This window comes from Balaenoptera acutorostrata, chromosome 1 (assembly GCF_949987535.1).
Source record: "Balaenoptera acutorostrata chromosome 1, mBalAcu1.1, whole genome shotgun sequence".
Lineage (NCBI taxonomy): Eukaryota > Metazoa > Chordata > Mammalia > Artiodactyla > Balaenopteridae > Balaenoptera > Balaenoptera acutorostrata.
In genome coordinates, this window is record NC_080064.1 from 190,453,964 (window position 1) to 190,475,041 (window position 21,078).

The 21,078-nt window shown below is 32.8% G+C and overlaps 1 long non-coding RNA gene across 1 annotated transcript in view; it reads right to left on the reverse strand.

The window, feature by feature from the left end:
* Nucleotides 1–4,033: 4,033 nt before the first annotated feature.
* Nucleotides 4,034–21,078, reverse strand: part of LOC103008889 (uncharacterized) — a 40,769-nt gene continuing 23,724 nt past the window's right edge. The window contains exons 2-4 of the long non-coding RNA XR_451847.2: nucleotides 19,083–19,141; nucleotides 9,472–9,504; nucleotides 4,034–4,247 (exon numbers count right to left, since the gene is read on the reverse strand). This is a non-coding gene — a long non-coding RNA (uncharacterized LOC103008889). The remainder of the gene's footprint in view (nucleotides 4,248–9,471; nucleotides 9,505–19,082; nucleotides 19,142–21,078) is intronic.

Consider the following 21,078-nt stretch of genomic DNA (forward strand, 5'->3'; position numbering starts at 1 on the left):
ACAAATATGCCCAAGGACAAAAATATTGCTTCCAGGGAGCTTTCATTTCTAAGGAAAGCATTTGGTCTTTCACCATAAAGTATGATGTTAGTTATAGTTAATTATAGCTTGTTTGTAGATGTCCTTTTCCATCCCTTGGATTCTGATTTGCAACTTTTTTTTTACATCTTCTGTATGTATCTCTCATTTACATGTTTATGGTTTCTGCTACCTACTTGAACATATGGAATATAGTTAAAATAGGTATTTTAATATCCATGTTTACCAATCTTGTCATCTGTATTGTTTTGAGGTCAGTTTTAATTGATTGTTTTTCCTGTTTATTTTGACTCATAGCTTTGTTTCTTTGAATTCCTGTTCATGTTTTATTGTATGCCGGACAATGCGAATTTTACCATGGTGGGTGCTAAAATATTTTTAAGTTGTTTTGAGCTTTTCCTGGGATGCAGTTACTTGTAAATATTTTATTCTTTTGAAGCTTGTTTTAAGCTTTGTTAGGCCAGATCAGATCAACCTTCTGTCTAGGGCTAATTTTGCCTCACTACTGAGGCAGGGCCCATCTGAGTTCTCTAACCAGTGCCCTGTTTATTACAATGATTCTTCACTATGGTTGGTGGGAACAATACGTATTCCTAGTACTCAATGAGATCTGGTGATTGCTCTGCTTTTTCCTTTAGGGTTTCTTCCCTTGTGAGTCAGTGTTCTCACACATGTGTGCTAATCAGGACTCAGCTGAGGACAGGAGGGGGACCCACTGAAGATCATCAGAGTTGTCTCTTGGTATAGTTTTGTCTTCTCCAGCACTCTGCCCTGAAGGCTGTGACACTTTCCCCAGAACTGAGGGAGATTGATGGGCAACATCTGAGCTTCCCCTGTCTATGACTCTGGAAACTCACTTTAGGCATTATCTGGGGCAATTGTAGTCACCTCATTTGCTCACTTCTCCCAAGAATCAGTGTAATGTGCTGCTGTTTAAGGTTTGAAGTCTATTTTACATCCATTTTGTTTGGTGTTATTGTATTTTAAGGTGGGAGGGTAAAACCTGTGCCTTTTACTCCATCTTGGTCAGAAGTAGAAATCCATACTCCAGTCTTCTTATACTTACTGCTGGCATGTTCCATATATATAATATATACATTTCCCCATAATTTACTTTCATCCTATCTTTTTTATTTATATTTAATATTGTGTCTTCTGTAAATAGCATATGATTGGGTTACTTATCTACTTTGACAGTCTTTGCTTTCAATTGGAGTATTTATACCATTGATAATTTAATTATTGCTATGTTTCAATTGTCAACTATAATTTTACTCTTTTCTCTGTTCTACTTGTTGCCTGCATTTCCCTGTCCCTCCTTCCCTTCTTATTTTGACTTATTTAAATATTTGAGGAGTTCCATATTTACTTATTTATGGCTTTTAGCTATACCACTTTACCCTTTTTGTTTTTTAGTGGTTTCTCAATCATTGTTTTTATATTGTTTACAAATCTAATAATCTTTATATAACAGTACAGCAGTCCCTTTATTTAGCAATCACTTTTTCTTGATCTTTGATTATTTTGATTAAAATTGAACTGATTTAATTTTTAGTCTTAGTTACTAACTCAGCTAGTAGGACTAGTTTTATCATCTAGGATGGAGGGTGGGGTCAAAGATCTGGGTTGGTATATGATTGTGTTTCGGGCACAGATTTTATGTGAGGACACGGGATATGAAGATCATATGATTTCAGGAAGATTTTACATAGCTAGTGATATATATGATGATTCTTATTTTCTTAATAACTGCTGTGAACCCTAATCCATTTTCTTCACTCGAAATAAGTTTTGCAGTTGTTTCCTGGTTACTATTTAAATTTGCAAGGCCTGATTGGATTCAGCTGATCTCTTTATGCTTTACTGAAATTTAATAGCATCATATTTTTGACATATTATTTTTTAATGACATTCCATTTCAATTTTACATTTCTTCTCTGTATTCTCATAGCTGCACAACCTTCAGCAATTATTTAATTTCTCTCAATCTCATTTTCTTCGTATGTAAGATGGTAATGGAACAGGTTCAGAAAAATGTTATGAGCATTAAATGAGGCAATACATGTCCAGTGCTTAGCTCAGTGGCAGATGGATCATAATTTTAGCTAAAATTGTTATTAGTAAAAAAATGCTGTTATTGACCTTCATATTAATGCAAGGACTTTGAGTTTTCTTTCCTAATGAAAGAACTCCATTTGTGATGGTGTGTTCACACATTCTCAGTCAAGTCTTACTGGGATACACAATATATTTACAGTGGCTTTCCTTGCTAAATTGTACTATGTCTCAGATAGATTGCCCTAACATGATCTGAAAACACCCTAGTGCACATGGGTGTTTTAGTTCACTTCATTGAACCTTCATCATATGTCTACATTTTTTTCTCCTACTTACTGCTAGGTGTTGCTTCTCCACAGATAGAGTGAAAATGACCGAATGTTCTTGTTTGGTTTGACTTTTTGAAATAATTTATCCAGCATTGACATAACATCATTAACTAAAGTAGTAAAAGGGTGTAATGTGAAGTACAGTGTTTATTTGGTAGCACTAAAGGAACAAAGAGTTTGAATAGGATTGAAGTGAAATGACAAGGACTGTTTATGTGTTGACTTTGTGGGATGCCCAAAATTATGAACAAATAATAGCTACCCTAAAATCAAATATTACTTCTGATAATTCTTCGTAATTTGAGGTGCATGCAATATTTGATTAAGTTTTTATTGAAAATAATAGTTAATTCCTCTTGCAAACACAGTCTTCTCATTCATTAGAAACTGTAGTAATTTTTAATGACACTTCAAAATTGATCCATGGACTAATGTACGAGATTCCAAATATTTAACATGTTAAAGCTCACAGAATCACAAACTTGGTGACTGGACAGGGCACATGACACCAAAGCCAGACTTCATTTGTCATAAGAGTTAAGAGAGATAACCATTCCGAACTAGCTAGTAATGAAAATGCTACTACAAAAAAATGTGCATTAAAAAGCTTTCCGGCATAGACTGTTATTAATTCTGTGGGGATCATCAGGATGGAATAACTGTAAAAGTTTTAACAACTATTCTTATTAGCACACTTTCTTAAAATAAATTATTATTTAATGAACAAACTAGAGCAGTTTGGAATATCAGTAGAACTTTAACTCATTCAGTTCTTGGCATTTTAGGCTTCATTGGAGCAGAGCAGTGAAAGGATTTTCTACACTTATGATGTGTACTTTTCTGTTCCCATGTTGTATGAGCTTCAGCTTTAGATTTCCATTTTTTTTGTTTGTTTTAAAGCTATTCTTTAATATTCATTTAATGTGTTGGACCTAATCATACAGTCATGGTAATCTATACTTGAGTAAAGACAATGGAATTGGTCTCACAGCTGAAATTTAATTTTGTTCCAATCATTACACAAACAAAGCAATAAAACTTCAAAGTCATTATAAAACCTGGCAAATGCACCTATATAAAAATGCACCTATATAAAAATGCACATATGTCATATTAAGATATTCTTTCTCTTTTAGAATTAAAACTAAACTTCAATAAAAAACTTAAGTGAACCTTTATCATTTATTATAAAAATAGACAGAGATGAAAGGTAATAATACAAGAGACCTATCCAGTTCTTTGACCACTGCTATTTGTATACCTTTTATTCGTAATATTTTTGAATACTTACCAATTTATAATGCTATTTAAACCTGAAGGGGCACTTTTAATATAAGTCCAATTCATTTTGGCTAAGCATATAGTATCTTTTCCCAAGGATGCCTAATCAATTTTCATTTAAAGATAGAATCAACTAATAATTAATTCTCTAGAATCTATCATTGTCGGGCAGATAATTTATGACTAGGGTTGCATTTCCACTGAAACAGAGTCATGCATTCACAAAGATTCATCAGTGCCAGTGATTGAAGGCAACAGTGGCTTAATTGTTTCGGAAAAATAATTTTCTACAAACTGATTTCTTTCCATATATTCACATTCACTGGTTCACGTTGTAAATCCCCTGCCAGTTCAGCTCCTTCCTCGTCTCAAACACGTATTCCATTAGAGCATTCTCAGGAGGGCTTATCAGCAGAGATGGGAAGAACAAGCCCCATCTGGAGATCCTGTATTTATTTTCCATGTTTCAGTGTAGCATATTTCTTTTTTGTGGGCTGTTGGTATTTCATGACATTCAAATGTGCATATGAGTGGCTTTATCTAAAAAAACAGGAAATGTGGGATATTAGAAGAAAATAAAATTATATGGTGACACAAAAATATCCTTCTTTTACTGGGTATCCTTCTTACACTTATATTGACCTCACTTATATTACATTGTTGACGGCTACTTTCAAAGGTATACATCAACATTTTCTGCCTCTTTTATCATTTACCTTATCTAGTACAGAACTTCCTGCCTATTAACCTCTTAGCATGTTTCAGGCCCACTGTTTAGACTTGCTCATACTGCTTTTTCAAATGTGCAACTAAGTTATATCATTTGGATTCCTTTAAGCAGCAAATAATCTTGACTCAAGCTGGCTTAAATGATAAGGAAAGTTATTGTTTCTCATCAGAAATAGTTCGAGTGTCATCTGTGTGTTCCCATCCTCTGTTGACTTGGTAACACCAATTCCAGGTCCAGATTTCCTATCTGGATACAGCAACATCCCTAGGAAAATGGGGCTGGGACTGTTTTCCTCTAACTATACCTTAGGAACAGTGGATACTTTCCCAGAAGTCTTACCCTACAGATTTTCTAACATGTCTAACAGACCAAAAATGCTCATAAGCCCATTATTAAACCAGTCACCAGCCAGGGAAATGAGAGTCCCATAATTGAGACTCATAATTAGAGAAATCAGTTTGTCAATTCCTGTCGCCACGTACAAGAATACTAAAACATCTTAAAACATTGAGGCAGCAATCACAATTTAATTCATGTATTAATTAGGGAGAAACTTATTTTTAATAATGTTAGGTTTTTACCTAATGGAAGATGACCTGTTTCTCCATTTATTGTTGTCCTGTTTTGTCATTTAACATAATTAAGTAGTGATTCTGCAAGAGGGTCTTTTGGCATTCTTTTTTATTTACTTTGACATTTTATAATTTTGCTGATTTTTGTTAATTCCATATCTCTTTGGTTAATGGTAGCAAAAAATGATTTATAGTTGAATTCTTATTGTTCTGATATTTTTAGTAGCGCCTTTTAGGTTTCTAATATATAATCTCATCATTTATCAAAAATGATAATGTCACCTCCCACCTTTTGTATAGAATTTTGTAATTCAGTTTCAGTGCCTTCTCTCATTGCATTAGTTAGAAACTTCTCATCACTATTCAGTGTCAGAAGCAATAAGGGTCAGCCCTGTCTTCTTTCTGGTTTTATTGAAACTGATTTTAGTAATCTTTATTAAAAGTAGACCTTTATTTTTGGTTCCTACCTCAGTACTTATTGGACTTGGAAACTTTCTACTCTACCATGCGTAAAGATAGCTCTGGTATGGCTGCAAAATTTATCAAGTTCTTTCTAATGGTTCTTCATAAACTTGATCCTTAAATATTTTAGTAAAAGGAATTTTGTTGACAGGTATTCTAATGATTGAATCATCTTTTTATTCATGGGATAAGTCCTAACTTGTCATGCTGCATTATTCTTTTAAAATGCTGCCGGGCTTTTTTGTTAATCATGTATTTATAATTTATCATTTGTTTTTATAAATACAATTGAGATTTTTTCCTTTATTAGTTTGTGATAAGAGGTTTGCATACTAGCATTGCAAAATAAGTTGGCAGGCAGTCTGCTGTATACGATGATCTGATATATTTTCATATCCAAGGAATTATCTACCACTTGAAAATTAAATTTCAATCACCTTGCATTCATTAAATAAATAATTTTTAATAAAAAGAGTGACCTCTTACTGAAACTTTCAAATATTTTTTTTAGTAAACACCTCAGCATTTCTAAATAATATAATTTTACTGCTCCTTTTTTGCTTAATGAGGTTAAATATCATCTACTGTAATTTCTATGGAAGATGAGGATTTAGCACACTTTCGCCATCACCCTCTATTTCCATTTCTTCTATAACCCCAGTATATCCTCTATCGTGTGTCTCCTTTCCTGGTTTATCCTTGTTTCAGAAATTGATAGTACTATGTAATGAAGGACCTCATGAGTTTTTACAAAAAGATGGATTTTATTCTATATGAAATAGGGAGCAGTTAGAGTTTTTTAGTAGAGGAATGGCGTAATCTGATTTCATTTTGAAAAGATCATTCTTTTTATTGTGTGGAGATATTTTAGGAAGCCAGAAATGGAAGAAAGGAGATCACATGGGGAGCTATTGCAGTGGACTAGGTGATAGAGGGAAGTGGTTTGAATAGGGGAGTAACACTGGACACGAAGAGAGTAGACAGATTTATAGTTTGATGTAGAAGTAGAGTCAATGAGACTTGTCACGGATTTGATGTAGGGGCTGAAGAAGAGTCCTCAATGATGACTCCCAGGTTTTTGCTCACAGCAAATGAACGTACTGCCATTTTCTCCAATGGGATAGACTTGGGAGGAATAGGTGGAAGTGGGTTGTGGGTAATTCCGAATTCTGCTCTGGATCTGTTTATTTTGAAATGCCTGTTGTGAACTATATTTAAGATATTCTTATTTTATCCCATCTTTGTGAACATCCCTTCTAAGTTTTCCTTACTGAATCTTTTTCCTTTTCCTTGTGAGGTTTCATAGTATTTTGCCTGTTTCTCATTCTACATCAGGCACAGTAAGTTCTATCTGTTTCTTTGAATTCATCCCTTATCCACCTTCCTTTCCGTCTGATGCTTCAGCTGTATGTAAATATCTGTACCATGTGTAACTATCTATAGGTTCTCAAACAACATCCTCTTGTACAGTTTTTGCACCAAAAACCTCTCTCCTTGAAACGTTGTTATTGATCTTGACTACTGAAGACCATCTTTGAAGCCCCCAGATTAAATATTTTAAATTAGAATATAATTTTCTCTAGAGTTTTTTTTTTTGTTCTCCTTATAAAACTTTCTCCATTACTACACTTATTTGAATGTATTGTTATACCATTATCCATGTGACCATCTACTAAAGATGATGAGCTTCTCGGGAACAGTGGTTGTGTCTTATGCACTCATTGGATGGCACCTGTGATAAGCCAGGCACACTTGTGGAGGAGCACAGTGATGTTAATGGCCCATGACTCCAAGGACCTAACAATTTGGTGTAAAGAAAATAACCAAAAGCTGTCAAATAGAGAAATAAAATACAATGGAAAACATCATAAGGAAAATCAACATCTTTATGAAGTCAGGTAAATTCTCTCTGAGTATTAGAGGAAGTGATGCAAGTTGACCCACAAACTGGATGCAGGCAGGCAGAGGCACCGCATCCTTCCCCCATTCTTAGAATGTATATTCTGCCCAGGGTTCCCACAGCTGCGACCTTTTCAAGGACACAGACTCCAGAGAGCAATGTGTCCTTGAGACCATCTGGACAGTAGATGTGACTGAACCCTTCAGACCTCCTAATAAACTCTTAAGGTTCTGGAGGGTGGGTGCAGAGATCTACTCATCATGCAGCTGCCCAAGACAAGCCTGGTAGGTTCCCTTGCTTAGTAAAACTGCTGTCTACAAATCTGGAGTGGTCTGCCTCTTTCTTTGGTCTCTCCTTCTTCTTCTGTATAGGGACCAATTTCAGATTTCACACAGGCAGCTCCTGAGTTTGCAAACCAACACTGAGGGAAGCCTAATGAAGAAATGTCTTGAAGATTGAGTGTAAGTTGATTAAACCAAGAATGTGATATAAGGGTAGGCAGTGTCCTAGCCAAGGCGACAGCAGGTGCCAGGTTCCCAGGTGAGAGAGAAAGCATAGGTATTTAAGCAATTAAAAATAATTAATTGAATTTGAATTCAAAGAGAATATGTAGCGAGAAGTATATTTGGAACCAAGCTATAGATTATACTATGGATATTTTAAAATCTATTTTGACTATGTTAAATCTGAAGTTGCCAGCTTTTTGTTTGTAAATATACATATGTATCATGACCAAATTTTTCTCAAAAATGGTTTGATTTTTCTCAATTGCTTTCCCTTGTTTATGACCTTTTTTTACATTTTTTGAAAATGTGGTAAAAAATTGAAAGATTATCTAGTTTCTGTGCTATTTTAGACAAAAATTTAATGTCTTAAAGACATGAGGGGACATTTAATATTTTAAAGAAGTATATGAATGGGAAAAATAACACTATTTTTTGTTAGATAAAAAAGAATAAGATACTAACGGTTTTATCTATTCATTTATATATTTCAAGCACCTGGCACTTAGAAGATATTCAATAACTATTTGTTGAATGAATGAATTAATCCAGGGTAAATACCTTTATATGTAACCATTAACTTCTTTGGATTAGTTTCTTTCTCATAAATTTTCAACTGGACATATAACAATTGCGGATACCATTTAGAAAAAGGCAACATAAGCATTCAAATTTTTTATAATATTAAAAAAATTGTTTTTACTTGTGAATCTTTCTATCTTTGGACTGCTTACATTCTTTACATATTTGCACTGAAAATGACCATAATAAAATGGAGTCTGTTTTGTGTATTTTAACTTTATAGCATATATATTTAGTAATTTTATTTGTAAAATACATTTTATAAACATTTTATGATTGTTCTATTTACTATAATTGAATTAATTTTAAATAAAATATTAATAATTTCTCCAGTATTATTCACCTGTTTTTACCAAATTTTTGTTCAAATATAATTCCACAAAGATATTGTTATGCAATGAACTTTGAATTCTGTGAATTATAAACTTAATTCTTTTAGTAATGTAATGATTTTATATCTAAATTATACATATACTCATATTTTACTTCAAAATTGAACCAATTTATAAAACAAACTATAAATTTAGAAAATAAGCTTCTTTTTAGCCTTAAGAAGATTTGTATCATTATTGAAAACAATGTTTTGCTAGCCTAGAATGTAAAAGTCATCACTTAACTTTTCTTCATATTATCGAAGATAAACATTTTCCCAATTATTTACTCACTCTTTTTATTTTCTCTTGTTTTCACTATTTATATGTTTCAAAGTTTATTATTGTGACCTGTCATTTTTCTTGTAAACTTGAATGAATTCTTTTTATAAAACACATGTGGACTCTGTATCACATGTGAAAAAATTTATTTCTAGAATATTTTTATTGTGATTTAAATTATAATCTACAGTTTTAAATTCTATGTTTTATGTCAACATTTTATTTGTTGTTATTGCTTAAATAAAGATAAAATTGTTATTTTATTCTTTATTTGAACATTGAATTCTTTGAACGAAGTATTTGAACAAATTCTTTTGCTGTTTATAGTAAAGCCCGACAGAAATGGTTAACAGCAGGCTTACCTTCTGTTCTCTTTCCTTCCTAAAATGATGTCCCTGGTAAAGAAAAAAAGATGTCTTGGTCAAATGCCCTTGTAAACACACTGACAGAATTCTTGTCAGATATGTTAATAGTATTTATTATTGGGAGAATCGTTATCTGTGAAATGCATTTAGCAAAATATACCTGGTTAATCTAGTATTTCTTATGATCGAGAAACCAGAAATGTATTAACTTGTGGAGCAATGCTCCCTAGAAAACGTCATGTAAGCTTTGTAACTCTAAGTGTAAAATGGAGGTATTTCAAGTCTGAAACAACTCCCTCTTGTGTAATTGATAGGACTATATTTATTACGTAGAGATTTCAATGTTGACTTGAGATGGGGGGCTAATCAGCAGTCCCAGACCACTCTGTTTTGCCTGAGCCTTGAAATTACTGGTATTATTAAAATTGCTTAGTAAGTGTGGATATCACCTAATCACTAATACATCTGAGTGTGATTTGATAATCCAATCTTTGTGTTATCTCATGAGGTGAATTGAAATTATTGATGTTAATTTTACCAAATATTCTTCCATTTTCTCATGTTTTCAAAAAGCTTTCACATATATATGTATATGTGTGTGAAGCATGTGTGTGAGTATAGTCTGTGGACAATATTACTTTCTTCCTCCATCAGTGTTTTTTATTTTTAAATTTATTTTATTGAAGTATAGTTGATTTACAATGTTGTTAATTTCTCCTGTACAGCAAAGTGATTCAGTTATACATATCTATATATTTATACATATAGATATAGATATATATATAGAGATATATAGATATACTTTTTCATATTCTTTTCCATTTTGGTTTATCACAGGATATTGAATATAGTTCCCTGTGCTATACAGTAGGACCTTGTTGTTTATCCATCCTGTATATAATAGTTTGCATCTGCTAATCCCAAACTCCCACTCCATTCCTCCCCCACCACCCCACCCCGTTGGAAACCACAAGTCTGTTCTCTATGTCTGTGAGTCTATTTCTGTTTCATAGATAGGTTCATTTGTGCCATATTTTAGATTCCACATATAAGTGATATCATATGGTGTTTATCTTTCTCCTTCTGACTTTACTTAGTATGATAATCTCTAGGTCCATCCATGTTGCTGAAAATGGCATTATTTTGTTCTTTTTTTATGGCTGAGTAGTATTCCATTGTATGTATGTACCACATTTTCTTTATCCATTCATCTGTTGATGGACATTTAAGTTATTTCCATGTCTTGGCTATTGTGAATACTGCTGCTATGAACATAGGGGTGCATGTATCTTTTTGAATTAGTTTTGTCTGGATATATGCCCAGGAGTGGGATTGCTGGATCATATGGTAATTCTATTTTTAAATGAAACAACCAACAAGGGATTAATCTCCAAAATATACAAACAGCTCATGCAGCTTAATATCAAAAGAACAACCCAATCAAAAAATGGGCAGAAAATCTAAATAGACATTTCTTCAAAGAAGACATACAGATGGCCAACAGGCACGTGAAAAGATGTTCAACATCACTAATTATTAGTTTTTTAAGGAACCTCCATACCATTCTCCATAGTGGCTGCACCAATTTACATTTCCACCAACAGTGCAAGAGGGTTCCCTTTTCTCCACACCCTCTCCAGCATTTGTTATTTGTAGACTTCTTAGTGATGGCCATTTTGACCGGTGTGAAATGGTACCTCATTGTAGTTTTGATTTGCATTTCACTAATAATTAGTGATGTTGAGCATCTTTTCATGTGCCTTTTGGCCATCTGTATGTCTTCTTTGGAGAAATATCTATTTAGGTTTTCTGCCCATTTTTCAATTGGGTCGTTTGCTTTTTTGTTGTTCAGTTGTATAAGCTGTTTGTATATTTTGGAAATCAAGCCCTTGGTGGTGGCATCATTTGGAAATATTTTCTCCCCATGCACAGGTTGTCTTTTCGTTTTGTTTATGGTTTCCTTCACTGTTCAAAGGATTATAAGTTTGATTAGGTCCCATTTGATTATTCTTGCTTTTATTTCTATTGCCTTGGGAGGCTGACCTAGGAAAACATTGGTACAATTTATGTCAGAGGATGTTTTGCCTATGATCTCTTCTGGGAGTTTTATGGTGTCATGTCTTATATTTAAGTCTTTAAGCCGTTTTGAGTTTATTTTTGTGTATTCTGTGAAGGAGAGTTATAACTTCATTGAGTTACATGTGGCTGTCTGGGTTTCCCAGCACCACTTGCTGAAGAGACTGTCTTTTCTCCGTTGTGTATTCTTGCCTCCTTTGTCGAAGATTAATGACCGTAGGTGTGTGGGTTTACTTCTGGATTCTCAGTTTTATTCCATTTATCTGTATGTCTATTCTTATGTCTGTACCACAATGCTTCTATTGCTGTAGCTTTGTACTAAGTGTTGAAATCAAGATGTGTGAGCCCTCCAACTTTGTTTTTCTTTTTCAAGATTATCTTCTCTATGTGGAGTCCCTTGCAATTTCATATGAATTCTAGAATCAGGTTTTATATTTCTGCAAGAAAGGCTGTCAAGATTTGGTAAGGATTGCATTGTATTTGCAGATTTCTTTGGGTATTATTTCCTTCTTAAAAATAATAAATGTTCCAATCCATGTACATGGGATATATTTCTTATCTAGATCTTCTTTAATTCCATTCAGCAGGACTTTAGTTTTTGCTATACAGGTCCTGTACCTCTTTGGTTAAATTTATTCCTAAATAATTTTTTTTTGTTGCCATTAAAAATCAAATTATTTTCTTAGTTTCCTTTCCAGAGTATTCATTGTTAGTGTAATGAAATACAATTGATTGCTGATTTTTGTGTGTTGATATTGTCCTCTGCAACAATGTTGAATTTGTTCATTAACTTTAATAGTTGTGTGTGTGTAAACTTTAGAATTTTCTATGTATAGAATCATGCTATCTGTGATTAGAGATGGTTTTACTTATTCCTTTCCCATTTGAATGCCTTTTATTTATTTTACTTACCTAACTGCCTGTCTACAACTTCCAGTAAAATGTTGAATAGCAGGGCCAAAAGTGGGCATTCTTGTCTTGTTTCTGATCTTAGGGTGAAAAAGTCAGTCTTTCACCATTGAGTATGATGGTAGTTGGGGATTTTCTTATAAATATCCTTCATCATGTTGAAGAAATTCTCTTCTACTCCTATTTTGATGAATTTTTTTATCATGAAATGTTCAAATATGTCAAATGCTTTCTCTCCATAAATTGAGATAATCATGTGTTTTTCCCCTAGTTCTCTTAATGTGGTGTATTACATTGATTTTTCTTATGTTAAAATATACTTACATTCCTGAGATAAATATCACTTGGTCATGATGTATACTCCTTTTTATATATTGTTGAATTCAGGTTGCTAGTATTTTGTTGAGAATTTTTTGCATTTATATTCATAAGTCTTATTGGCCTGTAACTTTTTTTCCCCTTTAATGTCTTTTTCTGGCTTTGGTATCAGTGTAATGCTGATCTCGTGGAATGAATAAGGACATGTTCTCTCCTCTTCTATTTTTTGGAAAAGCTTGAGAAAGATTGGTGCTAATTCTGCTTTTAATGTTTGGTAGAATTCAGCAACAAAGCCATCTGGTACTGTACCTTTCTTTTTTGGGAGGGTTTTTAATTAATGATTCAATCTCCTTATGTGTTATAGATCTGTTCAGATTTTATATTTCTTTTTGACTGAATTTTGGAAGTTTATGTCTTTCTAGGAATTTGTCCATTTAATCAAGACTAGCTATTTTGTTGGTATACAATTGTTTATAGTATTATCCTATAATCACCTTTATTTCTATAAGTTTAATAGTAATGGATCTACTGTCAATTTTGATTTTAGTAATTTTCATGTTCTCTCATTCTTCTTAGTTAATCTAGCTGTAGGTTGGCCAATTTTTAAAAAACTTTTCTAAGAATCAACTTTTTGTTTTATAGGTTCCCTCTATTATTTTCTATTCTTTATTTTGTTTATGCATTAATCTTTATTATATTCTTCCTTCTGTTAGCTTTGAGCTCAGTTTTATCTTCTTTTCCTAGTTTCTTAAGGTGAAAGGCTGTATTATTGACTTGAGAACTTCCTTCCTTTTCAATGGGCGTTTACAGCTATACATTTCCCTTTGAGCACTGCTTTTGCCTCATCCCATAAGTTTTGTTATGCTGTGCTTTTAATTTATCTCAAAAGTATTTTCTCATTTTCCTTGTGATTTTATTCTTTGAACCATTTGTTGTTGAAGAATTTGTTGTTTAATTTCCACATATATGCAATTTTTCCAGTTTCCCATTTGTTATTGATTTCTGTTATTAACTTCATTCCACTGTATTTGGAGAAGATAGATTGTATGATTTTTAGTTTGTTAAATTTTACTTAGATTTGTTTTGTGGCCTAATATTTGTGATCTGTCTTGGGGAAATGTTTCATATGCATTGAAGAGGGTGTCTATTTTGATGTTTTTGGGTGGAATGTCCTATATTTTTCTGTTATGTCTAGTTGGTTTACAGTGTTGTTCAGTTCCTCTTTTTCCTTACTGAACTTCTGTATAGTTATTCTATCCATTATTGAAAGTGGGACATTGAATACTCCATTATTGTAGAACTATTTCTCTTCATTTTTGTCCATTTTTGTTTCATATATTTTGGGCCTCTGTTTTGAGGCTCTGATTATATTTGTTACATCTTCTCGATGGAGTGATGCTTTCTTGAATATATGATGTCTTTCTTTGTCTCTTGTAACAATTTTTGACTTAAAGTCTATTGCATCTGATGTTATTATAACTACCCAAGCTCTCTTTTGGTTACTATTTACATAGTATCTGATTTTACATCCTTTCACTTTCATCCTATTTGTATCTTTGGATCTAAATTGAGTATCTTGTAGACAGCATATAGTTGGGTCATTTTTATTAAATTCTAATCTGCCAACTCTGCCCTTTGATTGGAGAGCTTAAAAATTTACAAATGAAGTAATTACTGGTAAGGAAGTACTTACTTCTGCCATTTTGCCTTTTTTTCTATATGTCTTATACAATTTTTATTCTTTCTTTCTTTTCCTTCAATACTGCCTTCTTTTGTGTTTAACTTTTTTGTAGGGCATGATTTTAATTTCCTTCTCATTTCTTTTTCTGTATATTTTAAAAGATTTTTTTCTTAATGATTACCATGGGGATAAATCTATTAAAAAATAGTTTGAATTAATACCTACTTAAGTTTGATGGTATACAAAATCTTTGCTCCTATACTACTTCATCTCTCTCTCTTTGTGTTATTGTCACAAATTATATCTTTCATATGCTGTGTACTCATTAACATAGATTTATAATTATTATGCATTCATTTGTCTTTTAAATATTATAGAGAACAAAAATGATTACAAACCAAATATACAATAATACAACTTTTTTACATTTACCTATGTAGTTTCTTTGACTGGTGTCCTTTATTTCTTCATATGGCTTGGGTTTACTGATCTGTTTGGCACTTCTTTGAGGCCAGGTCAAGTGCCAGTATTTCCCTCTGCTTTTATTTTCTTCTGGGAATGTCTTTATTTCTCCTTCATTTTTGAAGGTTAGTTTTGCTGGATATGAAATTTTGGGTTGACATTTTTTCCCAGCACTTTAAATATGTTATTCCACTGCCTTCTGACTTCCACAGTTTCTGATGAGAAATTGGCTGTTAATCTTATTGTGGCTCCCTTGTAAATGGCAAGTCATTTTTTCTCTTGCTGCTTTCAAGTTCCTCTCTTTGTCTTTCAAAAGTTTGATTGTATCTTGCTCTGAATATTTTAACATTGACTTTATTTGGAGTTTGGTAACCTTCTTGAATGTGTAGATTCATGTCTTTCATCAATTTTGGAAGGTTTTCAGGCATTATTATTTCAAATATTATTTCTTCTTCAATGCTTATTCAGACTATTTGAATTTCTGCCTTACCCTTCACTAACTGTTTAAAGATAGCCAGAGGTGGAAACTTATCCTCTTCTCAGTTCTTTTCTGAGAATTCATCTAGCTTTGGGCACGTGCAACAGACTTCTGGAATCCCCGTACAGGAGTTCTTTAACAGCTTTATTTCAAAGGTATCTCCTCCTACCCCAACCTCTTACTTCCTAGGCTTTTTGGTCTGTCTGCTGCTTGCCCCATCTGTTTTATCTTACCCCAGATGGTAGCAGGTAGTGTATATCTTTAAATGCTTTCAATAATTGCCACAGAGTGGTCATTCCAGCCCTGACAGAATTCCAAAGGAGGGGAAACAAAAACAAATCCTTGAGAAGATTCCATAGGGGGCTACAAGACAGGACTTGATGTATAATAATAATTCTTTGAGAACAAGATCTGTACTCTTGTTCTTGCACCTCAATGATACCAGGAAGTTTCACAAGAAACATGGTCTTACATCCCTATGGTCACCTCTGATCTAGGTAATGAGGGATGGGTGGTAGGCAGGTAAGCAAAATTCCACAACATTCTCTTACAAAAGTTGAGGAGCTTATTTATTCATTAAGCACTCCCTTGATTTTTTGTAAGATTTTTATTAGATTCCAATATTCTGAAAAAGTTGATTCTGACAGTTTTTGCCAGATCAATCACTGTTTCAGTGGAGGAATGGAACTTAAGTGCTCCCTACACTTCCATTTTCCTTGGTAGCACCCTAATAAGTGTATTATTGTTTTTGGGTATGTTACTCATTTATTTGCAATTATCTAATAGACAATTTTAAAAAGCTTAGAATGCATAGAATTTGACTAGTTCCCTCAGATTTTCAATATATTTTCATACATTGTGACTGACTAAGATGACTAGAGAAAGCTGAAATAAAGCTAGCAGTACAAGAAGCCTAACATGTTTGCTCTAAAAAAATCTATCAAATACTCAGGAGTGATGGCATGAGGTCCCTCTGAAAATGAGGCTGGATGTGGGTATGCAAACAGTAATATCAGTTGAAGCTTTGTTTAGTAAGTTGCCAGAAACTGGGATTATCCTTCACATAGACACACACACACACACACAAAGACAAATGCTAGCAGAAGTCTAGAGGTTTATTTTCTGGAGAAGCTGATCTCAACTGAATTTGAACTACTGAACTATGAACTAGTTTGTACCATACACTAAAGAAAAATTAAGTAAATTCTCCATACTGTAGAGTGAGTCACTTATTCTTCTAGGCTTCCATAGTGGTAGTGGTTTCCAGGTAGGAAATTGATAGGCTTTTCTTCTGGGAAACCTAACTAGCTCCAAAGAAACAATATAAATGTACTATTGTTTAGTGTTCTCCTCACCGAAGTGACCCAGCAGGATTACTCTATAGTAAAGCCAACAAATCAAAACATTCTGGTTCTGCACCATGGCGTTTCCTTATAGTTTTTAACTGCTGCCTTAAATATGGGAAGACATAAATGGGTCCCTAGACATCTGAGAAGAGCTTTTAACATGAAAGACCTAGATTAAAACAAAAAGAAAATATGTGGAAGGTGTAGAGAAATAAAGTTATTTCCTCTCTATTTTTTGATAAAAAGTATGGCCATGGCTTTTATTTTTTAATGCTTTGTTATACTCAGTAGGTTAGGGTATTGTTTTACGTTGATGAAGATTTAGTTAGAAGTATGTTTTTTATATCAGCTTGATTAGTTTTGGTTTTAAAAAATTCATATGTAACTTCTAATTACTTTCTAAAATTTTGGAAACTTTTATGTAATGATGGAATTGCTATAATTATTTTCCAAGTCTGACCTAATATAGTACTAAATATGTCTAGTGCTGGTCATTTTTGAATAGATGCTAATGTGTGTGTGTGTGTGTGTGTGTGTGTGTGTGTGTGTGTGTGTGTGTTGAGGGTAAAGGGTTGGACATTGTGTGGAGAGAGAATATTCCTTAGTGATCTTATTACTTTCCTAAACTCAGTCTTCTGCATTTTTTACTTTTTAAGCTATTATACTGGATTATTGACTAAGTTTAAATTATTAAAATTAATTCAGTTTTTTGATTTATAAACACAATAATTATGCAGAATTTTTCATCACTTTATATATTCTGTCTTATCTACTGGTTGTTAAATTACATTTTTTTTTCTAATTTTGCTTATTTTAATATTTTCTTAATTATATTTTTAGAAGTTTATTTTATCCTTAATTGTAAGAACCTGTATAATATGTAAGAGAAGACATGCTGTGAATGAAAAAATAATTTTTTTAAAGTATTGCTCTATTTTCCATGATTGCTGACAATTGAAAAGTATATCTAAAAATTTCCTTTGAGATATAACTAATTATTTTAAATATCGGTATGCACTAAGAGCCTTTTCTTTTCTTTGAAATGATTCCATAATATTTGATACACTGATATAGGTTATTTACTCAGTTTTTAATTTTCCCATCAGTAAATTCAGCAGCTATCTATAATCAAAACATAATAGTTTAGAACATGAAAGGAAGTCTACCATAGTTAAATGAACCCATATGGGGAATTTAGATAGGCTGAACACTATTACCCATTTTGGGCGACCTCCATCCCGGCAGCACTGATGCCTGTAATCCTTAGAAGTCCCTGTGATCAGGAATAAACTCAGCTGGTTAGGTGTTTAGTTTGCTCTCTTTAACACTTGCTTATTCAGTTCTGTGTGTCATAATACGAAGTTCAGAATAATTTAGGGTGAAAATATTTTTCATTCCCACAAAGCATTTGCTACAGAAATCCAGTGCACATATTGGAGGCACATGGTATCATTTTTCAGTTTCCAAAGCAATTCTTCAGGTGAAAATGTGACTTTATGGTTTAAGGAGTCATATTTACCACAAGCTAATGGGATATTTTAGAATATATACACAACTGTATTCTAAAGAGTATGGGTACTTTAAAATATTTTTTAGTGGGGATAATTAAAATAATGTTGATGGTCCTTAGAGTACAAATACTGTGATTCAGTAGAACACTGAGTACAGAGGCACTTTCTTCCTACTAGCTCATGACAGATTTTAGACATGTAGTTATTTTATTTTGGAAGAAAAAAGATTTTCCAAATTGAAAATAAATATTTTAATGTTGGAGAATTAAGTAGGCTATTATCACAATGATGGCTAGAAAATATTAACAGATCACAATTGTGACATCGTGTCATGAATGGTCTATATTTGATTCATTTTTAACAGATACAGCTAAGGATATATTTAAAAGATAAGGAGCACCAATGCCCTCTCATTGACAGGGAAACAAACTACCTCCCAACAGGTAGACATAATTGTAAATGTTAATATCTCATTTTCTAATGAGACAAGATGAATTATGGTAGAATTGAGAGTGACATTACACAACGAGGAAATGGTTAGTGAAATTTCCCATTTATTCAGGAAATTCTGAGTCATTGTATGCTCCTGAACTCTTTATGTATCCCCATTTTTTTGGGTTCAATTCTTGTTCTAGTTGGCTAGTCTTTGATTTATCCTGTCTTCTCTCAAGTCTTTGCAAAGGCAATGATAGCAGTTGTGGTGTAATACAGAAAATTTCTAATGTTTGTTCAAGCGATGGAAACCTTTTTTGTTCCCTAGATGAAGTATTACTCAGAATGCCATATAGACTATAACAAAAGGAGAGCCCAAGTCATTCTCTGCTTACCATTGCCCTTGCTTCCTTTGGCAGTGTTTCATGAACTCTAAAAAAGGAATCAGTTGTTCCTAGCAAAAAAACAAAAAAACAACTTTATTTTGGTTTGTTTTAAAGCCGAGGCTTCCTCTCTAAGTAACTGCAGCATTTAAATATATTTTTGGAAAGACATGTCTGATTTGACTTGCTACCGTTTTTTGATTCACATAGATTTTATGTTGAGGATCATGCATTTTGGTATAAGTTAAAGTGTGGTACAATAGCTAAACAGATTTAACACACTGAGAAGTGTATGGAATTTTTTTTACACAATACCAACTGCTTGGTTGTTTGGAAATGTCTGCCTGTGGGTGACTACGAACAGAGAATTTGAATACTATTAAAGACACACATTCCATCTTCACCAAGAGGGATTTTCCATTATGACAAACAGAAACATCTTGCTAGGTCAGAATGACTAACCATTACTTACATTCTACTTCTACTACATACTACTTCTCATGAGTTACAACTGTGTCATTGACGTATTCCTCTCTCATGCAATGTTTGGTGATAATGCAATTAAAACTTCCCTGTTCTTTATGAACACTGGGAGTTAGTTTTAATTTTCAGTTTTACTTTTTATGAATTAAAGAAGTGTATCTACCATCATTAGGGAGTATATTTTAATTATTAGATGGTGAAACATTGCTAAAAGGACATATTGTTAAAATAAAATTTCAGCAAGGAATCTAAATCAGATGTAATTAGTACAATTATATCAAATTCCTAACTGTAAGGTGACATTTTCAGTGAGAGTTGCTGTGATGGAATCTCAGGCCCAGGTATTAACTCATGTTTGTTATTTATTTAGAAGTATGGAGAGGGTAGACAAAATTTAATAAAGCAATGACTCTAGAATTAAATCCTTTGATGAATGACATTTGAGGTTTATTGTATGTTCTCTCTTCCCCTTGATCCACATCCACCCCTCTCCTGCCATTTTTAAAAGTGATTAGATCATTCACAGAGCAAATAGAACAGATTTGTTTTCCCCTTTTCCTATGTTAAGTGATTTTATATCAAGACTAATGAGATGAATATTTTCCTACAGTTTATTCTTAGTATTGCATATCCTGTACTTGAATTGGTTTCATTAATTATGCATCCAGCATTCAAGAGAAGATGAGATATCCAGGAAAATAAGATGATGTTTGCTTTAAAAACTCTTATTAACTTAATGTTGGGTCCAAATGAAACCTGTTGTAAGGCCTAGTAGTACTGTGTTGCCATAAGTTCCATTGATACTAATCAGATCCTCTTTGTGCTAATGACAAACTACAGTGTATTACCTTCTCTCATCTGCTAATTTTAATTGAAATTGAGATTCTGTGGTTGTGTACTCATTTCTTGTATTTGATTCGAATATGTGTGTGCGTTCAATATTTCTTCCTACAATATAAGGAATACTAATTCAGTCTTGTGTGTGTGTTTGGATATGGCATTGTTTATACACACTCCTTCAAATACCACTAGCTAAAGGCTTGAAAAATTTCTATATAATACTACTTCCATTATTGGTTGGCTATGAGTTGCGCTGATAGTTCATGAAAAAAGCCTTAATATTAGCTTATTATTTACCTGATGTAGGCAATACCCTTCTTTCTTGAGTTTGAATGACTTTTAGATTAGATACATGATATCATCAGAAATTTAGGTAAACTTATTACTTTTAAATATTTTAATACAGAACATTTGTTGTTTTCTTATAATTTACATTTCAAAACAAAGGGCAGAGCTACAAAAACTATAGAGAGGATTTTTATTTTTACTTATTTTTTATATGAAGGAGATATATGGGAGTTTCTTCCTTGTTTATGGAGTTATAAAGTGTTGATTCTTTAAAAATAATTTATTAAGAAATATTTGACAGATGTTATGTCTTTAAGATTGGTAATACAAGGGTCTGTTTTGTCTTTTTGGTTTGTTTTTTGTTTTGCTGTTAGGTAAATTGAGAGCTTACCACGTA